The sequence below is a fragment of the Hemiscyllium ocellatum genome, chromosome 3, assembly GCF_020745735.1.
Source record: "Hemiscyllium ocellatum isolate sHemOce1 chromosome 3, sHemOce1.pat.X.cur, whole genome shotgun sequence".
In the NCBI taxonomy this organism is placed as follows: domain Eukaryota; kingdom Metazoa; phylum Chordata; class Chondrichthyes; order Orectolobiformes; family Hemiscylliidae; genus Hemiscyllium; species Hemiscyllium ocellatum.
In genome coordinates this window covers 52,332,573-52,356,677 of record NC_083403.1, presented here as the reverse complement: position 1 = coordinate 52,356,677, position 24,105 = coordinate 52,332,573, and positions in this window count along the sequence as shown.

Below are 24,105 nucleotides of genomic sequence, written 5' to 3'. Positions count from 1 at the left end.
TAACTGATTATACAGTGGCAAGGCAAGCACGGGATTATTTCTATAGGATTGCATATGAAGTCTTTTTGTGCTTCAGCATGATGTTTAGAGTACTGGGAATGCTTAAACCCCTCTTAGTATCGGGATTTTGTCAAATATTATTTTCATATATATTATTAACGGTTCCTGGGTCTGATAATTCACAAGTAATAGACGCTGATGCATGCAGCTTAGTAAATTGCGGGGATGTAGATAATCAGAGACAGTACCGCAGCTCTGAGATACATCTTAAGTCCTATGGGGATGGTACTTGGTATAATGGTCTCGTCACAGTACACCGGACCCCTTTCCGACCAACTCGCGATTGTCCCGATAAAAAGTGTAACCCAATATACCTAACAATAAAGAAAACCACATGGCACGAAGCAATTCTTGGGGGGGGGGGGCACCTATGAGATACAATTAAATGAAACATTTGGGATAGAAATGAAAGCAACTGGGAAGGATTTCTCAGGCTGTTGTTTTCAAATTAGCATAGGACAGGGAAATCTGGCAGAACTACTGGATAATGAGATATAAACTTTCAACCCTCCCGATGATCCTAAAGTAGTAAAAATTATAGAGGTAAAGGACTTGAAATAGACTATTGAAATAGAAACTGGGTACAGGGATGCACACTCCAGGGTTGAATGGGTAAAGTATACTGTAAAAAGTCTGAACAAAAGCAATTGCTATGCATGTGCCTCCGGTAGGCCAGTGGCCCAGGCGGATCCCTTTCCGCTCGGGTGGAAGCGAGACAGGAAGGACATGAAATGTATGCTACCCTGCATCAGGATGAGACTGCATGGAATGACAGGAATTGTACCTCCCTATCTCTAATGTTCCCTCCCTTGGAGAAGAAAGATGCAAAAGTCACCCCACATTTTCCGCCGCAGTTGGAAATCACACGTCGTGTGTGCGTAGACGAGATACAAGTCGGTCCAGAGATTTGGGGGAGCTGAAATTATGTACAGAGATTAAAAATGTTACCAAAACGGAGAAGGGAGGGAACTACTCAGCACTAAAGGTTCCCCGAGCGGATCTGTGGTGGTACTGTGGAGGCAAAATATTGAGACCCACCCTACCTCCGGATTGGAGAGGGATATGTACAATTGTACAATTGGCAATTCCATTTACCCTGGCATTTGAGAAGGAAAAGATAGTAGGGAAAAAGGGAAGGGGTAAGAGATCACTGTTAGACACTTCTTTCGATGACAGGATTTATCTCGATTCTATACGAGTTCCTAGGGGGGTACCTGATGAGTTCAAGGCTTGTAACCAGATTGCAGCAGGCTTTGAGTCAGCTCTCTTTTGGTGGGTAACAATTAATAAAAATGTAGATTGGATAAATTACATTTTATATAATCAACAGCGATTTATAAATTATACAAGAGATGCGGTTAAAGGAATATCAGAACAGCTTAATGCGACAAATAGGATGGCATGGGAGAACAGAATGGCCCTTGATATGATTTTAGCAGAAAAAGGGGGTGTATGTGTGATGTTAGGAGGAAGCTGTTGTACCTTTATTCCTAATAACACTGCACCTGATGGTTCAATTACTCGGGCCTTAAGGGGATTGACTACCTTAGCAGAGGAACTGGCTGAGAATTCAGGAGTAGACACATTTTTCACGGGATGGCTTGAATCATGGTTTGGAAGATGGAAGGGGGTGGTGGTTTCCATCCTTACTTCCCTAAAAGTAGTCGTCGGGGTATTGATGGCCATTGGCTGTTGTATCATACCCTGTATACAAGGGCTCACCCAAAGACTGATTGAGACAACCTTAATGAAACAGATGCCCCTAAAAGGGAATCAGGCAGAGGAACATTAACAACTAAATAATGAGGGGATGAGTGAGACCAAGATGGATGAAATCTCCAGTATGATGCTTGCAAATTTCGGGGTGCGATGCTTAAAAGAAAAATGCAGAAGATAATAAATGGTAATTAAAGAAAGAGGGGAAATTGTGGGATATAGGTAAAGTAGAACATAGAACATAGAAAAATACAGCGCAGTAGGCCCTTCGGCCCTCGATGTTGTGCCGATCCAAGCCCACTAACCTACACTAGCTCACTTTCCTCCATATGCCTATCCAATGCCTGTTTAAATGCCCATAAAGAGGGAGAGTCCACCACTGTTACTGGCAGGGCATTCCATGAACTCACGACTCGCTGAGTGAAGAATCTACCCCTAACATCAGTCCTATACCTACCACCCCTTAATTTAAAGCTATGCCCCCTCATAATATCTGACTCCATACGTGGAAAAAGGTTCTCATGGTCAACCCTATCTAAACCCCTAATCATCTTGTACACCTCTATCAATTCACCCCTAAACCTTCTTTTCTCCAATGAAAACAGCACCAAGTGCCTCAGCCTTTCCTCATACGATCTTCCTACCATACCAGGCAACATCCTAGTAAACCTCCTTTGCACCCGTTCCAGTGCCTCCACATCCTTCCTATAGTATGGCGACCAAAACTGCACACAATACTCCAGATGCGGCTGCACTAGAGTCTTATTCAACTGCAACATGACCTCAGGACTCCGGAACTCAATTCCTCTACCAATAAAAGCCAGTACGCCACATGCCTTCTTCACAGCACTATTTACCTGGGTGGAAACTTTCAGAGATCTGTGTACATGGACACCAAGATCCCTCTGCTCATCCACACGACCAAATATCCCTCTCCATCACTAGAGTAAAAGTCACCGAATTGTGGTCACTGTCCTCAAAGAGCTCACCTACCTCTAATTCTAACACCTGCCCTGGTTTGTTACCCAGAACCAAATCCAGTATGGCCTCACCTCTTGTTGGCCTGTCTACATATTGTGTCAGGAAACCATCCTGCACACATTGGACAAACACCGATCCATCTAACGTACTCGAGCTATAGCTTTCCCAGTCAATGTCTGGAAAGTTAAAGTCCCCCATAACAACCACCCTATTACTTTCACTCTTCTCCTGAATCATCCTCATAATCCTTTCTTCTAAGTCTCTAGGACTATTAGGAGGCCTGTAGAAAACTCTAACAGGGTGACCTCACCTTTCTTATTTCTAAGCTCAGCCCAAACTACCTCAGATGACGAGTCTTCATCCATCGTCCTTTCCACTGCTGTAATACTATCTTTGACAAGCAATGCCACACCTCCCCCTCTTTTACCCCCACCTCTGACCCTACTAAAACATTTAAACCCTGGAACCTGCAACAACCAATCTTGTCCCTGTTCTACCCATGTCTCCGTAATAGCCACAACATCGAACTCTCAGGTACCAACCCACGCTGCAAGTTCACCTACCTTATTTCGTATACTTCTCGCATTGAAGTATACACACTTCAAGCCACCTTCCTGTTTACAGGCACCCTTCTTCGAGATTGATGCCATGTTCCTAACCTCCCTACACTCCAGGTCCTGCACCCTAAATCTACAGTCTAGGTTCCCATGGCCCTGCAGAGTTAGTTTAAACCCCCGAAAGAGCACGAGCAAACCTTCCCCCAAGGATACTGGTGCCCCTCAGGTTCAAGTGTAGAGCATCCTGTTTATAGAGGTCCCACCTTCCCCAGAAAGAACCCCAGTTATCTAGAAAGTGGAATCCCTCCCTCCTGCACCATCCCTGTAGCCACACATTTAACTGCTCTCTCTCCCTATTGCTCGACTCTCTATCACGTGGCACGGGTAACAAACCAGAGACAACAACTCTGTTTGTTCTAACTCTGAGCTTCCAACCTAGCTCCCTGAAAGCCTGCCTAACATCCTCATCCCTCTTCCTACCTATGTCGTTGGTGCCAACGTGGACCACGACCTGGGGCTGCTCCCCCTCCCCCTTAAGGACCCGGAAAACACGATCAGAGACATCACGTACCCTTGCATCTGGGAGGCAACATACCAAACGTGAGACTCTCTCACCCCCACAAAACTGCCTATCTGTGCCCCGAACTATCGAGTCTCCGATAACTATTGCTCTGCTCTTCTCCACCCTTCCCTTCTGAGAACGGGGATAGACTCCGTGCCAGAAGCCTGAACCCCAATGCTTACCCCTGGTAAGTCGTCCCCCCAAGTATCCAAAACGGTATACTTGTTCTTGAGGGGAATGGCCGCAGGGGGTCTCTGCACTGGCTGCTTCCTCCCAGTCCCCCTCACTGTGACCCATTTGTCTGCAATCTTTGGAGTTACTACTTCCCTAAAGCTCTGATCTATGACCCCCTCTGCCTCCCGAATGATCCTAAGTTCATCCAACTCCAGCTCCTGTTCCCTAACAGCGTAATCAGCAGGGACAACCATGGCATCCCTCACCTCAAACATGTTGCAAGAGGAACACTGCACTGCCTTCACTGCCATCCCTCTAAAAGTAACCTTTTAAAAAAAAAACTAGGTCTAAACACTAGAATAAGCAAAATGCAGAACTTAGCTTCTTACCACAACGGGTCTTATTATTAGGTGAGAGGAGGAGGGCGGGTGGGAAGCACTACCTCTGTAGTGCCTCGTGTTCCTCTCCTGTGCGCCTTTATAGGGAAATAAAACAACTTACCCAAAAATTCAAATTTAAACGGTTAAACAAACGTCACTGAGCCTTCAAGCAGCCACTGCCAAACAGCTCTTATCTGCTCTGCTGAGAGAGTGAGGCCGAGGCCTTGAAGCTGCATGCCTTTATAGGGGAAAAAAAAACTTACCCAGGTAAGCTTGCGCTACACCAGCTTCCGGGTCCACTCCGCGCATTTTTTCAAAAAAAAACTTTCAAATTTAAACCTAACAATGACCCACAGCGGGATGAGGTCAAACAGCCTTGTGAGGCCAGAAATAAGCATTCTGTCACAGACAAGGCCAGATAAGGCAAGAGATGAACAGGAGTAATTGGTACCGGTCTTGGGGAAGTGGAAAATGTAAACGGGGAGGAGCAATGAAATATTAAAAAAAATCAAATTGTATAAATATCGAGTATTCGTTGAATTTGGTGTGTGTTTTGTCCCTGCCTTGTGGACAGTGGACATCGCACCCACTTGCAAGTGTGAAATAAATGACACGACTGATTTAGATTTTGTCTCGAACTGAAATTATTGAAGTGAGTGAGCTTTGTTTCTCACAGCGTTTCAGGCATAACGTCAATGCTTGAAACATTGATTCTCCTGCTCCTCGGATTCTGCTTAACCTGCTGTGCTTTTTCAGCACCACACTCTCGACTCTGATCTCCAGCATCTGCAATACTCACTTTCTCTTACTTGACTAGGTAACTTCCAAATTAGCATGGAACATAAGCAGGAACTATTTCACTTGCTGCATTCACTTAGGGAACAGTGATGTAAAATGCAGGTAAGAATATTACTGGCCCTGGACATTATTTTAACGTTACTCCCTTTGTCAGCATTTATTGCCCCAATCCCGAATTGCCCTGGAGAAAGTGGTGGTGGTGAGCTGCATTTTTAAATTGTTGCAGTCCTTTGGGTGCAGGAACATATCCAGAGCTGTTAGGAAGGGAGTTTCACAATTTTGACTCAGCGACAGTGAACGACTTGTAATTAAGTTCTACGTTTTCATGTTGTGTGGCTTGACAAAGTACTTGCAGGTAGTAATGATCCCATGAGTCTGTTGCATTTATCCGACTAGGTGGTGGGCTTTGCATGTTGAGAAGATGCTGAAGAAAGAAATTTATTGAGTTACTGCATTAGGTCTCGAATATAGTAGTAGCATTGTGGAAGGAGTGAACGTCTCCAATCTGCTCTTGAAGCCACAGAAACTATCTGGGTGTTTCAGTTTGTGTCAATGGTAACCCCAATAGATTGGTAATGCTAACAGTAATGATAAGATTCTCTTTTGTTTCAGATAGTCATTGCCTTGCAACTGTATGGGGTGAATGTTATTTGCTACTTTTCAGCCCAAAGTGGGTATTGTCCAGATCTTGCGACATTCAGACATGGACTGTTTCAGTACCTGAGGAGTCGTGAATGGTGCTGAATATCGTACAATCATTTGCAAACATCCCACTTCAGCCCTAATGATAGAAGTAAGGTAATTGATGAAGCAACTGAAGACTTTTAGGTCAAGGACATTACCCTGAGATCCTGCTGTGGAGATGTCTTGGGGCTGAGATAATTGGCCTCTAATAACAACAAATATCTTCCTTTATACCAGGTATGATTCCAACCAGCAGAATTTACCCTGCTTTCGACTGATTCACATTTTCCTGGAGTTTCTTGATAGCACACCAAGTCAAGTGCTGCCTTCACATAAGCAGTGACACTCACCTCATCTCTTGAATGCAGCCCTTTTGAACAAAGACTATTATGAGGCTAGGAACTGACTGGCCATGGAGAAACTCAAACTGAGTTCAGTAAGTAAGGTAGTAATTTGCAAGTGCTGTATGCCAGCACTGTAGGTGACACCTCCTTTCATTTTGCCGACGGCCAAGAGCAGGCTAATCAGGTGGCAACTGGCTGTGTTGGACTTTCCTGCCTTTTTTAGTGCAAGAACTACCTGGACAATGTTCACACTGTCATGTAAATGCCGGTGTTGTAGCTGTACTGAAACAGTTTGGCTAAGAGGCATATCTAGTTCTGGAGCATGAATCTTCAGTACTATTGACAGAATTTTGAGAGGTCTTATAGTCTTTGCAGTTTCCAGTGTCTCCAGCTGCTCTGTTTATCGTGTGGAATGAATTGAATGATTGAAGATTGGTATCTGTGATGCTGGGGCCTCAGGAGGATGCCAAGATTCAGTTCTGGCTGAAGTTAGGTGTAAACACTTCAACATTGCACAATCAATATTGCTGGTGTTCCCATTCATTGAGGAAAAAGGTATTTTTGGAGGCTTCACCTGCTATTAGTCATGTAATTGTCCATCACCATTTAAAACTAGATGGTGTAAGACTGCAGAGCTTAGACCAGATCTGTTACCTAACAGAGTTCTTTTCTGAAAATGTGTTGCTGGAAAAGTGCAGCAGGTCAGGCAGCATCCAAGGAACAGGAAATTCGACGTTTCAGGCATAAGCCCTTCATCAGGAATCTTTTCTGTCTAATAAACACTATTCGTGCTATTTGGCATACAAGTAGTCCTGTGTTGTAGATTCACCAGGTTAGCATCTCATTTTCAGGTATATCAGTACTGTTTGACGTGCCTTCCTGCACTCTCCATGGAACCAGTGATGTAGTGGGAGGTATGACAGCTATGATTTACAGCTTGCAGTTGAATACAGTTCTGCTGCTGAACACCCATGGTAACGCATGGATGCCAGTCTTAACTTGCTAGATATGTTCAAAGTCTGGTACATTTAGCACAATGGTAGTGTGACACACAATGGAGAGTATTCTTGGTTCATAATGCTGCTATCTAGCCACTCTTGGATATTAACATTTAAGTCTTCATCCCATAGTACATTCTGTGCCCTTCTGTGAAAGTTACATGGGCTAAAATTCCAGTACAATGGGTCTGCAACATGATAGACAAAGGTATTTGAGGCTGAAGAGATGGATGATAATGTGCAGAGCTTGGCGGATGAGGAGACGGAGAGCTGTCCACAAGGCTTGGACCACCAGGAGTCCTTAAGGAGTATTTCTCCTACTTCCACCTCAGCCAAAACCTAATTCTAAGGCACCTCAGATTCAACAAGAGGTGGGCACAAACCTGGAGTTGGTGGCCTCAGGTCATGCACCCTCACAGCAGGACAAGTGAAGTGCTGCCAGTAGTCATCAAGGTCATTGCTATTAACCAACTATAAATGAGCAAGCACCATAGCAAATATACCTTAGTTCATCATCCATTGCTGCTTTCAGAAGATGATGAGGACCCGATGTGCAAGGAGAGAAGATTTTATCATTTTCAGTTTAACCAGAAAGAAGCAAGATATGTTAGCATGTGGCTTTGCCAGGAGAACAGGATTCCCAGTGATGCAAGACATTATCTATACGCACATGGCCCTGTCACGACGGGAAAAGTTACAGGTACAACTTTACACTCCATTAATGTGCCATTTGAGGTAACTGTGTACATACTATTCTTGTTTTGCTGTAAATGCACAATATCCCAATAGCAGTCACCACACTTTTACTGTGAGGAAGGTTGTCACTGCCACTGTCTTCAGGCTACACAGAGGCAATGCAGACCTTCTCCTCCACACGTGCCTGATGGCACCTCCATCATCCATTTATAAAAGGTCATTGCTCATATGACAACCATACGATCACCAAAAACACACCAAATGATGCCATCCAAGTCTTTAAGCAACAGTTTTTCTGTTTGGAATGCACAAATGGAAGAGCATACACTATCAATGTTTGTGGTGCTCTGCTTTATTCACCAAAACATTGCCATCATGAGGACACACACCATTTACCACCAAGCTTAGGCGGCACGGTGGCACAGTGGTTAGCACTGCTGCCTCACAGCACCTGAGACCTGGGTTCAATTCCCGACTCAGGCGACTGACTGTGTGGAGTTTGCACGTTCTCCCCGTGTCTGCGTGGGTTTCCTCCGGGTGCTCTGGTTTCCTCCCACAGTCCAAAGATGTGCGGGTTAGGTGAATTGGCCATGCTAAATTGCCCGTAGTGTTAGGTAAGAGGTAAATGTAGGGGTATGGGTGGGTTGCGCTTCGGCGGGTCGGAGTGGACTTGTTGGGCCGAAGGGCCTGTTTCTACACTGTAAGTAATCTAATCTGATCCAATTTGAAAGCCGTTCAGAAGGAGGAAGAGCAGCTGCTCCAGGTAGGCTACTACAGACAGTCTCATCAGACTCCATTTCCGTCAGAAGATGATCTTTTTATCATCTTCGCTCCAGTATTTCTACATCTTCCCATTCATGTGCAGTCACATCTTCTTGACTAAAATCCTCTAACAATGGACACCAATAAAAAGCCTTTTCATTACATCATTATTCAACAACATGCCTGCTTGAACAGCAATAAGTGAACTATGCATCTTAATGTCTGCCCTTAATGTCTGCCTTTTCTTGTCCTGGTTTTCTGACACAATGCTAGCCCAATGGGTTCAGCATGGCTAGTAGAATGCTGTTCACTTTCATGGTGGACAACTGCTAAGGTGTATTAGAGCTTCATTTTGAGCAGCACCAGAAAACAAAATGTGGCTCAGCTTGGCAACCTGAAACAGTACTCTGGGCTAGCTGGCTGACAGGCAGTACTGAGGGAGTGACAGTGGGAAGAGCATGAAGGTTGTCATTCTGAGAGAAGAGAACTGGTTAGTTTTATCATCAAGTCACCGCTACTGGAATGGGCAACAGATGAACAGTCCTAGTAATTTGGAAGACAATTTGCAGGACTGCTGTGAGAGCCTGCAAGCCCCTTTCAGAGAGATATGCAGCCATGATGGCAGCAGTCTGGTTCTAGGTGCCATCAAGTATGGATCTCCCATTATCTCCAGAAGTGCTTCTGCTGCAGCACTTAGACATTGAATGAGCTCTGACTTGGCTGCAGTGGATGCTGAATGCTCTGTCACATGAACTTCCACTTTCAAGGAGTTGGTCACAACTTCCATGGTGGAAAGATCAGGCTCCAATCTCTGTGAGATGCACTGTGCTATTGGGGACTCATCCATGATCTTTAACTGTGACAAGAAGCTATCTGACACACCTGCCCATGCATTAACTATCTTTGTTCCATACTGAAGAACATTCTCTTGCAAGCCAATTCATTGAAGTCCTCATTTGAGTTCTCGTTTTTATTAATCTTTGTTCTTAAGTGAATTGGCACAAGAGCTTTTGATTTCTCATGGTCTGTCTGCAGTCAATTTGTGACCAGTGCCTCACAACATACAGATTCTGTAACTCTGCACTATGGAATGAAGTTCATACAGTGCCAATGTCAGTATTTGAGCTGGTAATTGTGAGTGATGGATAGAGTGATAAGTTTTCTTAACAGTGCTGTGGCATTGCATTCATTCTTCCTCCTGATATTGCTCTGCACAGTAGAAAGTCAAAAGGGGCAGGTTGAAGTGAAGGAAAGGGATGGCATGGTGGGTCAGTGGTTAGCACTGCTGCCTCACAGTGCCAGGGACCTGGGTTCAATCCTTGCATTGGGCTACTGTCTGTGTGGAGTTTGCACATTCTCCCTGTGTCTGCGTGGGTTTCTCCAGGTGCTCTGGTTTCCTCCTACAATCCAAAAATGTGCAGGTAAGTGCATTTGTCAGGGGTATATGTAGGGGAATGGGTCTGGGTGTGTAACTCTTCGGAGGTCAGTGTGGACTTGGTGGCCCAAATGGCCTGTTTCCATACTGTAAGGAATCTAATCTAATCAATTCAAAAAGGAAGTGGCAAGAAAACAGGGATCCATTGCAGGACAAACTCAATTTCACAGAATCAGGATAAATTGATTGTGAATTCCAAAGCTCCAAACTCAAAAATGTTCTGAAGATACTAATCTAGAAATTGTAAGATTGAATATTAAATTCAAAGCCAAAACATGTTCAAAAAGTGAAAAAAAAGGAAAGAAAGATGGAATGAAGAGAAAGATAAAAGGGAAAGAATCAATTTGCTGATTGTTTTTAAATTCACAAAAATAATTAAAATTTGAAGAAATAAAATCCCGTAATTTCACAAGTTTTTTATTGCCAGAGAAGTTGTTTGGCAATAATGAAGGGTTATTAAATTTGAATGGACAGACCCTATCTTTTAATGGCATGTTTAATGTGTATCATATGCATGAGTTCAGCAACTTCATGAACAAGAAAATTGAATACCTGCATTTATGTAGCACCATCCATGATCAGAATCATCCACTTCTTCAGAGTGGTGGGTATTACCAACCTAACTAAGGAACAGTCAGATCCCTGCAGGTATGTGGATTCTGAATCTTTGGACAAGATAATGTCACATCAAAATTTCTGGAGGAGCAAAGGACCTCAGCCAACAACCTGTTGAGTTCTAACACAAGTTGCGGTCTGACTTATTACTTAATAGTGCTGATAGCCTCACCATATTTTCTCCTGCAAAGTGTTAGCTGATTTAATTCTGTTTTAATGTTACCTTGTTCCTCTCTTTAAGTACTTTTGGGTATCTAACTAATTTGTTATTCCTTAGTGGATTTAAAAAAAATAATAATGATGAGGGTCAAGGCACCTAAGTAGAAATTGAACACCATTGTCATTTAATACATTTCAAAAATCAAAGGAATTCACAAGATTGTTCCATGGAAAAAGAAGACAAATGACACCATAACTCCTATGCTGCTACTCACAGGTTATTTTGAGTTATAACAAACGATTTGTCTTACCTACATGGTTAAATAAATAAATAATTCTATGCACCTTATCCGATTGTAACATTCATGTTACGATCAGAAATAGATCAAATCATTATGAAATACATGTTCCAATTAATGACAATGTTCTAGTTCCACCCCAAATTGGGACCTTTGCCCTCATACGTGCGCACTAAAATAATCAATATGAGTCCTCAGAGTATGACGCTCCCTCTGGGAACACAAAGTTGGGAAGTTAGTCTTATATAAACATACATGTTCTATGAATGGTGGTGCAATGGCTATATTGCATGGGTTGTAAACTGAATGTGTAAACTAACAATCCAGAGAACATGACTTTGAATTCCACCATGTTAGTTTGCATATTTGAATTCAGATTACCAAAAAATAATATGGAGATAAAAACAGGTATCAGCAAAAGTGATCAGGATGGATTGTTTAAATATCCAACTAGTGTATCAATGCTTTTGAGGGGAGGAAACTGGTCTTGCTTGATCTTGCTTGTACGAAAGCACAGTGCTGCCTCAAGATGGTTGGCTTTCAGTGGTCACCCAGAGTAAGCTAACAAGTTGCTTATGAAGCAGTTACAAAGAAAGACACAACTCTACCTGCATAGGACAATTAGTAATGAAGAAGAATTCCCATGTGCAAAATTTAAAGATAAGATTTCAGGGCTCTGCAGGGTTCCAGAATTTGGATGACATTGCAGCATGGGGTCAAAACAATCAACCACTGGCTACATACTCTCCCCTTCTTCTGTCAGCAGGAGAAAGGACAACCATGAAAGCACAAATAAAAACCTAAAGAAATGTGGATGCTGGAAATCAGAGACAAAAACAGAAATTGCTGGAAAAGCTCAGCAGGAGTGGGAGCATCTGGGGAGAGAAATCATAGTTAACACATGGAGTTTCTGGCCAACCCTCTAGGTGCGGCCTACCACTGTATGGGGTCTGGTGGTTATACAGAGCTCCCCAATCTTTCCAGTGACCCTAACTCCTCAAGTAGAGGTGGTCACAGAGGACACTTCAACAGTGGTGCAACAGAGATTAGATCAGATTACTTAAAGTGTGGAAACAGGCCCTTCGGCTCAACATGTCCACACTGACTCACAACCCACCCAGACCCATTCCCCTATATTTACCCCTTTACCTAACACTACAGGCAATTTTAGAATGGCCAATTCGCCTAACCTGCACATTTTTGAACTGTGGGAGGAAACCAGAGCACCCAGAGGAAACCCACACAGACACAAGGAGAATGTGCAAACTCCACACAGTCAGTACTTGAGCTGGGAATTGAACCTGGGTCTCTGGTGCTGTGAGGCAGCAGTGCTTACCAATGTGCCATTCCGCCCAGATCTTCAGTTCTCACATGCCCTGCCATTGTCATCACAGGCCATGAGGTAGGAAAAGTAGCAACCTGCATCCACCTCAGGCAGATCTTACACCTCATCGTGGCAATAAAATACTTAGAAAAAAAAACCACTTCAATACACCAGGCTGGCATGGGTGCTGACATCTTGCTGTTAAAGTATTGTTGTATATGTATGATTAAACCATATTTATACTTTCACTGATACGTCATTTATATTAAGGTGGCTGCTTAATGGGCTGGCTGATGAAGCCCCGGAATCGTATGTAAAGCTGGGGAATCTGCCTCGTGGTGAATGTTTTTTTCCAAAGACTGATATATTTCAGAAACAGAGGCTGTTCTGTGCAATCACATCATTCAAGGAGACACAATATTTCAGAGCACCAATGTACAGCCTGCACACTGCCTATCTCTCATGCACGAAGCAAGAGAGGATTATGCTTCTGTGAGCCTCCTGAGTATCTCTCTGACCTCTGCTGCAAGTGGATGGCATTAGAATGGATGCCCTGGAAATATGCAGGGAAGAGGTTTTGGGAATATTGGAAAGGATGAATATAGATAAGTCTCCTGGGCCTGATGGCATTTACCCCAGGATCCTATGGGAAGCTAGGGAGGAGATAGCAGAGCCATTGGCCTGGATTTTTATGTCGTCGTTGTCAACGGGAATAGTACCAGAGGACTGGAGGATAGCGAATGTGGTCCCATTGTTCAAGAAAGGGAGTAGGGATAGCCCTAGTAACTATAGGCCAGTGAGTCTGACTTCAGTGGTGGGCAAAGTCTTAGAGAGAATGGTAAGGGATAAGATTTATGAACATCTGGGTAGGAATAACGTGATCAGGGATAGCCAGCATGGTTTTGTGAAGGGCAGGTCGTGCCTCACAAACCTTATTGAGTTCTTTGAGAAGGTGACCAAGGAAGTGGATGAGGGTAAAGCAGTAGATGTTGTGTATATGGACTTTAGTAAGGCGTTTGATAAGGTTCCCCATGGTAGGCTAATGCTAAAACTACGGAGGTATGGCATTGAGGATACATTAGAGGTTTGGATTAGGAATTGGCTGGCTGGAAGGAGACAGAGGGTAGTAGTTGATGGATTATGTTCATCTTGGAGCGCAGTTACTAGCGGTGTACCACAAGGATCTGTTTTGGGACCATTGCTTTTTGTTATCTTTATAAATGATCTAGAGGAAGGACTTGAAAGCTGGGTAAGCAAGTTTGCGGATGACACAAAAGTCGGTGGAGTTGTGGATAGTGAGGAAGGAAGTGGTAGGTTACAGCGGGATATAGATAAGTTGCAGAGCTGGGCGGAAATGTGGCAAATGGAATTCAATGTAGCTAAGTGCGAAGTCGTTCACTTTGGGAGGAATAACAAGATGATGGATTACTGGGCTAATGGTAGGCTACTTGGTAGTGTGGATGAGCAGAGGGATCTTGGTGTCCATGTACACAGATCTCTGAAAGTTGCCACCCAGGTAAATAGTGCTGTGAGGAAGGCATATGGTGTACTGGGCTTTATTGGCAGAGGAATTGAGTTCCAGAGTCCTGAGGTCATGTTGCAGTTGTATAAGACTCTGGTGCGGCCTCATCTGGAGTATTGTGTGCAGTTTTGGTCGCCATACTATAGGAAGGATGTGGAAGCTTTAGAACGAGTGCAGAGGAGGTTTACCAGGATGTTGCCTGGAATGGTAGGAAAATCTTATGAGGAAAGGCTGAGGCACTTGGGGCTGTTCTCATGGGAGAAGAGAAGGTTTAGGGGAGATCTGATAGAAGTGTATAAGATGATTAGGGGTTTAGATAGGGTAGATACTAAGAACCTTTTACCGCTAATGGAGTCAGGTGTTACTAGGGGACATAGCTTTAAATTAAGGGGTGGTAGGTATAGGACAGATGTTAGGGGTAGATTCTTCACACAGCGGGTTGTGAGTTCATGGAATGCCCTGCCCGTATCAGTGGTGAACTCTCCTTCTTTATGGTCATTTAAGCGGGCATTGGATAGGCATTTGGAAGTTATTGGGCTAGTATAGGTTAGGTAGGATTCGGTCGGCGCAACATCGAGGGCCGAAGGGCCTGTACTGCGCTGTATCCTTCTATGTTCTATGTTCTATGTTCTATATCCCTGTCTGCTCAATCTTCTCTTCACGGTTGTTCTTATTTGTTTTGTTCTAATCACTTGTGGGATGTTGGCATCAGTAGCTGCACTGTCTGTCCCAGGTTTCCATTGAGAAGCTGGTGGTGTGCTGCTTTCTTTGAACAACTGCGGTCCATTTCTTCTAGGTAGACCCATAATGCTATGAAGAAGGTAAGTCCAGGACTTTGGCCCAGTGACACTAAAGGAACAACGTTATATTTCCAAAAATAAATTAAAGAACTGCTGCTACTGAAGATCTGAAACAAATAAAAAACAGAAATTGTTGGAGTAACTCAGCAGGTTTAGCAGTACCTGTGGAGAGAAAACAAGTTTAATGTTTTGAGTCCAGTGACCCTTCTTCCAAGTCTAGATAGTGGATGGCCTGGAGGGAAACTTGCAAATGATGATATTTCCATCTATATGCTGCCCTTATCTTTCTAAATGGAAGTGGTTATGGGTTTGAAAAGTGCTGATTAAATGAATTCCTGCAGTGTATCGTCTGGGTAGTACACAGTGCTGTGACTGAGCATCAATGGTGGAGGGAGTAGATGTTTGTGGATGTAGTGCCAATCAACTGGAGTGTTTTGTCCTGGACGGTGTAAAGCTTTTTGAGTGTTGTTGGAGCTGCACTCATCCATATAAGAAGAGAGTATTCTAACTCCTGACCTATGCCTTGTAGATGGTGGAGAGGTCTTAGGGCATCAGGTATTGTGCCAGCCAGTTTCATCCCCATTAACATTGCTCTTATACTCATTCCAGGAGGAAAATGGCCCACATTAAGGCAGAAAGAGTCAAGTTGGGTTGTTCACTGCCTGACACTCAGCTTCTCACCATTATGAGGAGCCAATCCTGAATGTGACTAACTGTGTCCAAGCACTTGGACTGGTAATGGAGCCTTTCCCTGACTTATGGTGCCAAGAATCCTTGACCAAAGGCTTGGCTGAAGACTGCTGGCAACTAGAATAAGCTTCCTATCTTTGTATCTGCAATGAACATCAAGCAATACTGCTGCACTGTGACCTAGATATCTCTGACTGAGGCAGCAAGTCATAAAATGGCAAGATTGGCAAGCCAGATGGGACACTGTGACTATCCAGCAAAGTTCAAAGTGAATGAGAACAATCAGACAGTTGGAGGTGCAGCCTCGTCCAGTTCTTGAGTTGGGTATATATACCTAAACACAATGTGCTCTCTCTGCAGCATTACAATGATAATTGCAGTTATATCCTGAGAAATTGCACTGAAGTACAGACTGTTAGTAAATTGGATAATTACCAATGATGTGCCATGAGCATTCTTAGAGACTGGCATATGTCAGTTGCCAATGTCTGTGGATGCAGCCTGTGTGTAGTTGGTGCCCATGGAGCATTCCCCGCGATGCTGTTGCATGGTAACCAACATGGAGTCTTTTTGCAGCCAGCGTCAAGCTGAAATCATCAGGCACCCGCTCAAACTTCAATGTCGAGATTTCTCGTCGTCAGGTTTGCTCGCGGCAGATGGTAAGATAGAAAGCTGCATATTAATGAGGCAAGCTCTGCAGTTAATAAGGTCGTTAACAAGCAAAAATCCTCCTTAATAGGCAACTCGCTGTTGCCTAACGAGAATCTTGCCTCAACGCCCGGAAGGATGATGTAGAATCCATCTGGGTGGAGGTGAGAAATAACAAGCTGAAGAAGACACTGCTGGGAGTAATTCATAAGCCCCCTAACAGTAGTTGTTCTGTAGGTCACAGAATAAATCAGGAGATAATGAGGGCTTGTACAAAAGGCAGTACATTAATCATGGGTGACTTTAATCTTCACATACGTTGAGAAAATCAAATTGCTGTAAGTGACCATGTGGAAGAATTCATACAGTGCATTTGGGATATTTTCCAAGAACAGTATGTTATGGATCCAACCATCAGGCTATTTTGGATCTGGTAATGTGCAATGAAGTAGGTTTAATAAATTATCTCAGAGTAAAAGATCCCTTAGGGAGCAATGACCATAATGTGGTAGAATTTAGCATTAAATTTGAGGGTGAGCAATGTGGGTCAGAAACAACTGTACTAACTGAAATAAAGGTTATTACAGCGGAATAAAGGTAGAGTTCACTAGAGTAGACTGGGAAAGAAATTAAACAGCAAAGAAGTTTGATGAACAGTGATAAAGTTTTATAGAATAAATTTTATGACTCACAGCAAAGATATAGATCAGTGAGAAAGAAGGATTCTAGAAAAGGGATAAACCAACCATGGTTAATAAGGAAAGTTAAGGACAGTACCAAATCCAAAAAAAAACACATTTCTGGCAAAGATGTGGTAAATCAGAGGATTGGGAAAATCCAATTTAAGATTATCAAAAAAAACGAAGTGGTTGTCAATCTGGGTAAACCAGTAAGCAACATAAAAATGGAATAGAAGAGCTTCTTAAAAATTATAAAAGGGAAGAGAGAGGCAACAGTGAACATTTGGTCTTTAGAGAATGAAACTGGGGCAATAATAATGGGGAGCCAGGGATTAGTGAAGGATTGAAGAAATACTTTGCATCAGTCTTCATGGTAGAGGACATTAAGACAATTCCAAACATATTAAATAATGAAGGGTCTAAAGGGCAAGAAGAAATAAACATAATAATAATCACAAAGGAAAAGTACTAGGCAAATTAATGGATCTAAAGGCTGATATGTACCTTAGACACAATAATTACATTGTCCGATTTTATTCGAATTAGCTACAAAGTTAGGAAGTGCACTGGTAGAAATCCTGCATCAATCCTTAGATACCAAATCCCAAAGGACTAGAAAACTATCAACTTTCATACTTATTCAAAAATGAGTGAAAATAAAATAAAAGCAATTATAGGCCAGTTACTTAATGTTTGTTATTGGAAAATGGTAGAGTCTATTATAAAGGATGTAAGAGCAAAACATTTATGAACCCATAATATAATCAATCAGACTCAGCATGGCTTCAGGAAGTGGATATCATGCGTGACACATTTATTATAGTTCTTTGAGGGGGTTACAATAGGATAGATAAACCAGTAGAACTAACATATTTGAAATTCTAAAAGGCATTTGATAAGATGTTGCACATAATGATACTTAATAAGATAAAGGCACATGGTGTTCAAGGTTGTATCTCAGCATGAATTTTAGTGACTTGGATGACTGAAGTGAATACACGACTGTTGAATTTGTGAAAACCCAACAATAAGTGGGAAGGTAAGTGGTGAGAACGACACAAGGAGCCTACAGAGGGATGGAGGCAGATTTTGTGAGTCGTCAAAAACTTGGCAGATGGAATGTAATGTGGGAAATTGTAAGGTTATGCATTTTAGCAGGAAAAGTAGAAGAGCAGAATATTATTTGAATGGAGAATGATTTCAGAATGCCACAATACACAAGGATTTGGTGATTCCAGTGCATGAATCACAAAAAAATCTACCATACAAGTTCGTAAGGGAGGGGGTAAAGTAAATGGAATGTTGGCCATTATTTCAAAGAGAATGGTGTATAAAAATAGAGAGGACTTGCTAAAAAAAAATACAAGACATTGTTCAGACAGCTGGGAATACTGTAAATAATTCTGGTCCCCTTATATAAAGAATGATAATGAATGGCATTGGAAGCAGTGCAGAGGAGGTTCATTAGGTTGATCCTGGGTAAGGAGAGATTCTTATATGAAGACGAGGTCAAGTAGTTTGGGTTTAAGACACTAGAGTTTAAGAGAATGGGAAAAAAGCATATTAAAACATATATGATAATTCAGGGGCATGCCAGTGTAGATGTAGGGCAATTGTTTCACTTTGTGGAAGACTCTAGGACTAGAGGGCAGTCTTGTAATAAGGTGATGCTTATTTAAGACAGATATGAAAAATATTTTTTCACAGACTGTAGTGAATATATGGAATTCTTTACCACAGGGGCCATCAAGATTGAGTCAATATATTCAAGGCTTAGATAGATTTTTAATCACAAGGGAAAACATGGGTAATGGCAAAAAGACATGAAAATAGAGTTGATGATTATCAACTCAGCCATGACCTCATTGAATGACAGGGAATCAATGGGTTGAATGACCAACTTCTACTCATGTGTCTTGTGAACTTAAGAGAATCAAGAAAATTATGTTTTTAGTTTTTATAGCCATCACCTGAATCTTACGGTTGATACAGGATATATCCTTTCAGTCTGCAATGGTAGGATTATTTTTCTGGTTTTTCCTCAATGCAGTAACTGAATTCATTTAATTCTCATATGTACTATTATTCTGAAAGAGTACAATAATTAATATACTCAGCAGATTCACTATCCGAGTGTATTCAAACATCCCAGTGTGTTTTTTTTCATTTGGAATTGAGGCTGCAGCTATTTAATCAGCCCTAAAGTTGACATATTTGCTCAGTCTAGATAAGCTATTCTAGCACTCTGGTGATTGAGCCCCTATGTTACACTTCACTAAATCAAAAAACTGTGAAATGCTTTCATTACATCAACGCATACATTCTGTAAAGGATGGGTAACCAACTTGGATCAAAAATCAATTACATTATTTCAAGCAATTAAAAGACTTACAGTGAAAATAAAATGAACATATACATGGCAGTTTTGTCAGCTACATTGTTGAAGAATTTCTCCCCACTTTCCTCTATCTTCATTGTTCCCGTGACAAACACATCTTCTGCTGACAATCTTATTGAACCAGGAACTCTGATCGCCTCTAAATGTAACCCAGCTGGGCTCCTGTAATCACAATGTCATTTACAATTTGCTACAAAGCGCACTCATGCAGTTAGCAAACATGCTAAAGGAGAGAGGCTCCGATACATGAACTCGGCTGCCAGCCTTATCTGATTACTTCCTTATGAACATCTACACAAGGGTGCTTGTAACAGAGCTTGAAAATGAGAAAGTGAGGTTTAGTGGTAAGTGACATCCGTCATTAAGCCCAATGGATAAGTATCACGACCTGTCAGGGTCAGAGCCCAATCTGCCCCAGGCTATGGCCTGAAAAGGCCAATGTGGGCAGCCTCATACATTGTGAGTGACCACTGAATATTGCACAGTGAATGACAAAAGCTGCTCCACAGCTGTTCATATCACAGGAAATTAAAGAGACAATGACTCAAGCTTTATTCGTTACATTCAAAACCAGAGAGGGATCAGTATAAAAAGTTGGGTTTCCAGGTTATCAGTGAACTGAACAATGTAAGCAATAAGTTCATAATTTATGATTATTAATGAGGTGACTGCCCAGGTTGTACACTTAACTGTTTCCCAATTATTGTCCATAAAATAGAACTGTAATTGGTTTTGTAAATGAGTGAAAGTCTGTATAAATGTCAAAATATAATAATAACTTTAAACTACATTCTTTATTTGTAAAAACGAATTATATGAATGTTTCTTTTCACTTCGTCGTTATCACAATAAAGCAGCCATCATTTCCTGACATTGTGTAGCTATCAGTGCCTTATGATTTGCTTTCTTTTCTGAATTTTCCCCTGAATTTTCTCTAATGAGCATCTAAAAATGTTGGATTTATTGCTTTTAATTCCCTTTATTTTGCTTTTTTTTTGCTCTCTTGACTCCATCACCTTTCTTCTGCTCTTTGTCACAGTATAATGGTTGATTTTAACTTTAGACAATAACGTTAAACAGGTGGTATCAATGTAACCGCCCACTCTGCATCTCTCTTGAATTGTATTTCCATTAATTTCACGCTGTTATCCAATGCACAATTCCAATATTTCTCCATTCATTGTCTCTTCCAGCTACCAGAGCATTCAGACTCTGTAGATGTACTGTCAGCAAGCATTAGATTAACAACATCATTATCATAACGTAGTGTTTAGTGAAGCAAGAAGGACTAAAATACTCATGACCAGGAATGCATTATCATTATGAAGCAAGGCTCAAAAACTGACTTTTTTTTCACAGAAAGAAGGAAGTCCACTCAGGGCTATCTAACAGAGGGTTTTAATTTCTGAAATACTTTGAGAACGTGGTAAGTGACTGATTTATGGGCGATAATTCAATAATGAGACGACATAAGTAACTTTTATACCTGTAATGATAAACAAGAAAGTTAGTAAAGCTGTTTTAATACAATGGGGCAAGAATTGTTCAAGTGTGGAGTATGGCAACTTTAGGCCTACTCCACTCAGAATTCTTCAGTGATAACTTAAAACCAGGATTCCAATCACATGACCAGGAGGCACAAGGTCCAGTTTCAGATCCGCACACATTTTAGGTCATAAATTGCTGAAATATTTTTGTGTTTGGGGTTTATTAATACATTGAAAGCATTATCACAGGTAACCATTTTGACAAAACTACAACACAACCCTGAATTCCTAAAGACTTGCTCCAATACAATGACACAAGTATTTAACCTTATGGTGCAAATATTCCTGTTTATAATGCTAAAGACATTGATAACTACATGCATTTTCAGGATGTCTAATAGTGGAGAAGTGATGACGGTCTCATTTTTATTGCTACATAGATACAGTAACTTACAGATTAGATATTATATATAGGTGAAAGTTATTGTACTCATTGACCTGGTAGTTTCATTTACATTTTTACTGCCACATTTCTTTTTTTTTCAATGAAGCAATGAGAATTTGTACATGCACTTATGAAACTTCTGATCAATTCAATACTATTTTGTAGTGAACACCAGGCAAAATGAATTCAAATATGTCATCAGGTTTCACACAAAAACACATTGAGTTTTAGAACATAGGCTCCATATGAGCCTTCTCTCATGTTTTTCTTTCCACTATATCAGCATATCCAAGTACCTTTCTTCCTCATAATCTCACTTTGGAACAAATGCATCCATGTTAACAACCTCCGACTACCTCATTTGGTAACAAAAGTCACATTCTCACCATTGTCTGTGGGCAGCACGGTGGCACAGTGGGCAGCACGGTGGCATAGTGGGCAGCACAGTGGCACAGTGGTTAGCACTGCTGCCTCACAGTGCCTGAGACCCGGGTTCAATTCCCAACTCAGGCGACTGACTGTGTGGAGTTTGCATGTTCTCCCCGTGTCTGCGTGGGTTTCCTCCGGGTGCTCCGGTTTCCTCCCACAGTCCAAAGATGTGCGGGTCAGGTGAATTGGCCATGCTAAATTGCCCGTAGTGTTAGGTAGGGGTAAATGTATGGGTGGGTTGCGCTTCGGTGGGTCGGTGTGGACTTGTTGGGCCGAAGGGCCTGTTTCCACACTGTAAGTCTAATCTAATCTAAAGAAGTTTCTCCTGAATTCCTATTGAATTTATTATTGACAATCTTATATCTATGACCTCCAATTAGGATTCTACAATTTCGCACTCACTCTGTCTTCAGGTTTACAATATTCAAGATCTCTACTAGATTCAAGTGCTTTGAGTGTTTCCTTTTCCAGAGAAAAGAGTCTTACCCAATGAAACCTAAGCTGATATTTGTACACTATTAGATCTGGTAATGTCTTATAAACTTTTCTTTCTACTTTCTTCAGTGCTTCTATACATTTTTGTAACAGGGAGGTCAGAAGTGTGCATTATCAAAGGAAAGTCACCTTCGGCCTAGCAGAGGATTAGGCTGTTCTCTTGGAAGAGAGACAGAGAGAGAGAGAGAGAGAGAGAGAGGATCGGTCATGGTTTAACCTCGGGATCATCACACTTCAGGCTGAGTGAGAGATTGAGAAGCAGGGACCTTCATGGTTACCTTAGCCAGTGCAGATATTAAACCAACACTGTTGCCATTATTCTGTATCACAAACCAACTGTCCAGCCAACTGGGCTAACTGACCACCATTTGCACTGTACTCTTTGCTAATCGTATTGCTACTGTTTTTGATTTATAAATCTATGTCCCAAGAGCCCTTCGCACCTTACACCATTTCAATGCCTATTTTCCAAAGAGTAGATGGCTTCCATATTTTTCCAAACAAATTGGACCAATTCACATTCATATGCATTAAAACTAATTGATCCTGTTCGTATGTGCTTTGCAATTTTTTCGTAATTTGTTGTTTATTATTCACTAATGGAATGTGAGTGTCACTGGCTCAGCCAACAGTTATTACCCAAAGGTCATTTAAGAGTTAACCACATTCTCTGTGAGTCACATGCAGGCTAGAAAAGGAGGGTAGATTCCATCCGTGGATTTTTAATAATAATTGGCTATGGTTACATGGTAACCATTAGGCAAACTGCTCATGCTATAGTATATTGGATACAAATTTTACCATTTGCCAAGATGCAATATCCCCAAACCATTAAGCTGGTTGTCTGAATTATTGTGACATTGCCACTTTGCCACCAACTCACCTGAATATAGTTACTCTTTATTAGTTATATTGTCCTGCAGTTTTTTTCCCCTTTAATACAATATTGTTTGAGACAAGCTGTTTTGGCTTAATACCCAAAAATTGTTCAGAAATCAAGGCAGTAAAATGGCTTTATATCAACAATAATAACAATATTATTGTAACAATAGTCAGCGGTTTGCAGTGTTGAAGAGATACACCATGCACTCTGATTCTCCATAATTGCTGACATGGTCTCACAGTAATGATTGAAAATTTATTTTCACTTTGAAAAACTGACTGTGGAATTTCTGCATTTACAACATTATCATAATTAATTCTTACCCTAGATATTTAGAGCTGACACTCAATGTCATATAGGACCCCAGTAATGATATGAGTTATAATGCTTCCATGGCCCTGTAGATCTATAAAACATCTAATGCAACAATGGAGTCTCACTCCAACAGGGTTATTATAAAGAACCTTAAACCACCTCAGGATATTCCTGAACATCTTACAGGTTATCAAATACTCTTGAAGTTAAAAAGAGAAGAATCTGGAAATACTCAGCACATCTGACAGCATCTATAGAGAGAGAAACAGAATTAATATTTCAGATTTGTGACTTTTTCATTTGAACTTTAGAAATGTAGTCACAGTTATAAAACAGGAAATGTGACAGAAAATTCACACAGTGAGAATCCATCAAAACAAGATGATCCATCGGATAATCTGTTTAAGTGAATATTGATAGGTAACTATTCATCAGGATTACAGGGACAACACACCAGCTTTTTTGGAATATTGCAATGGAGTCTTTTCAAACTCTTGATAATCCTGATGGAGCATTGTTTTAGCATTGCATCCAAATGATGACTCCTCAAAGAGTGTAAATCGGTCAATACTGCATTGTATAATCAGCCTGGAATATGTGCTCAAGTTACTTGGTGCTTTCAATTCAGAGCATTCTAGTGTAGGTATTTGTCTGATTTTATGCTGAACCTCTCTGAAGGAAAATAAAGGCTTTATGTCTTGTATTTTAAGCCTTAGCATATTTACCTAAGAGAAGCAGCATCAGAAACTAGCGTTCATTTCTTTCCCTG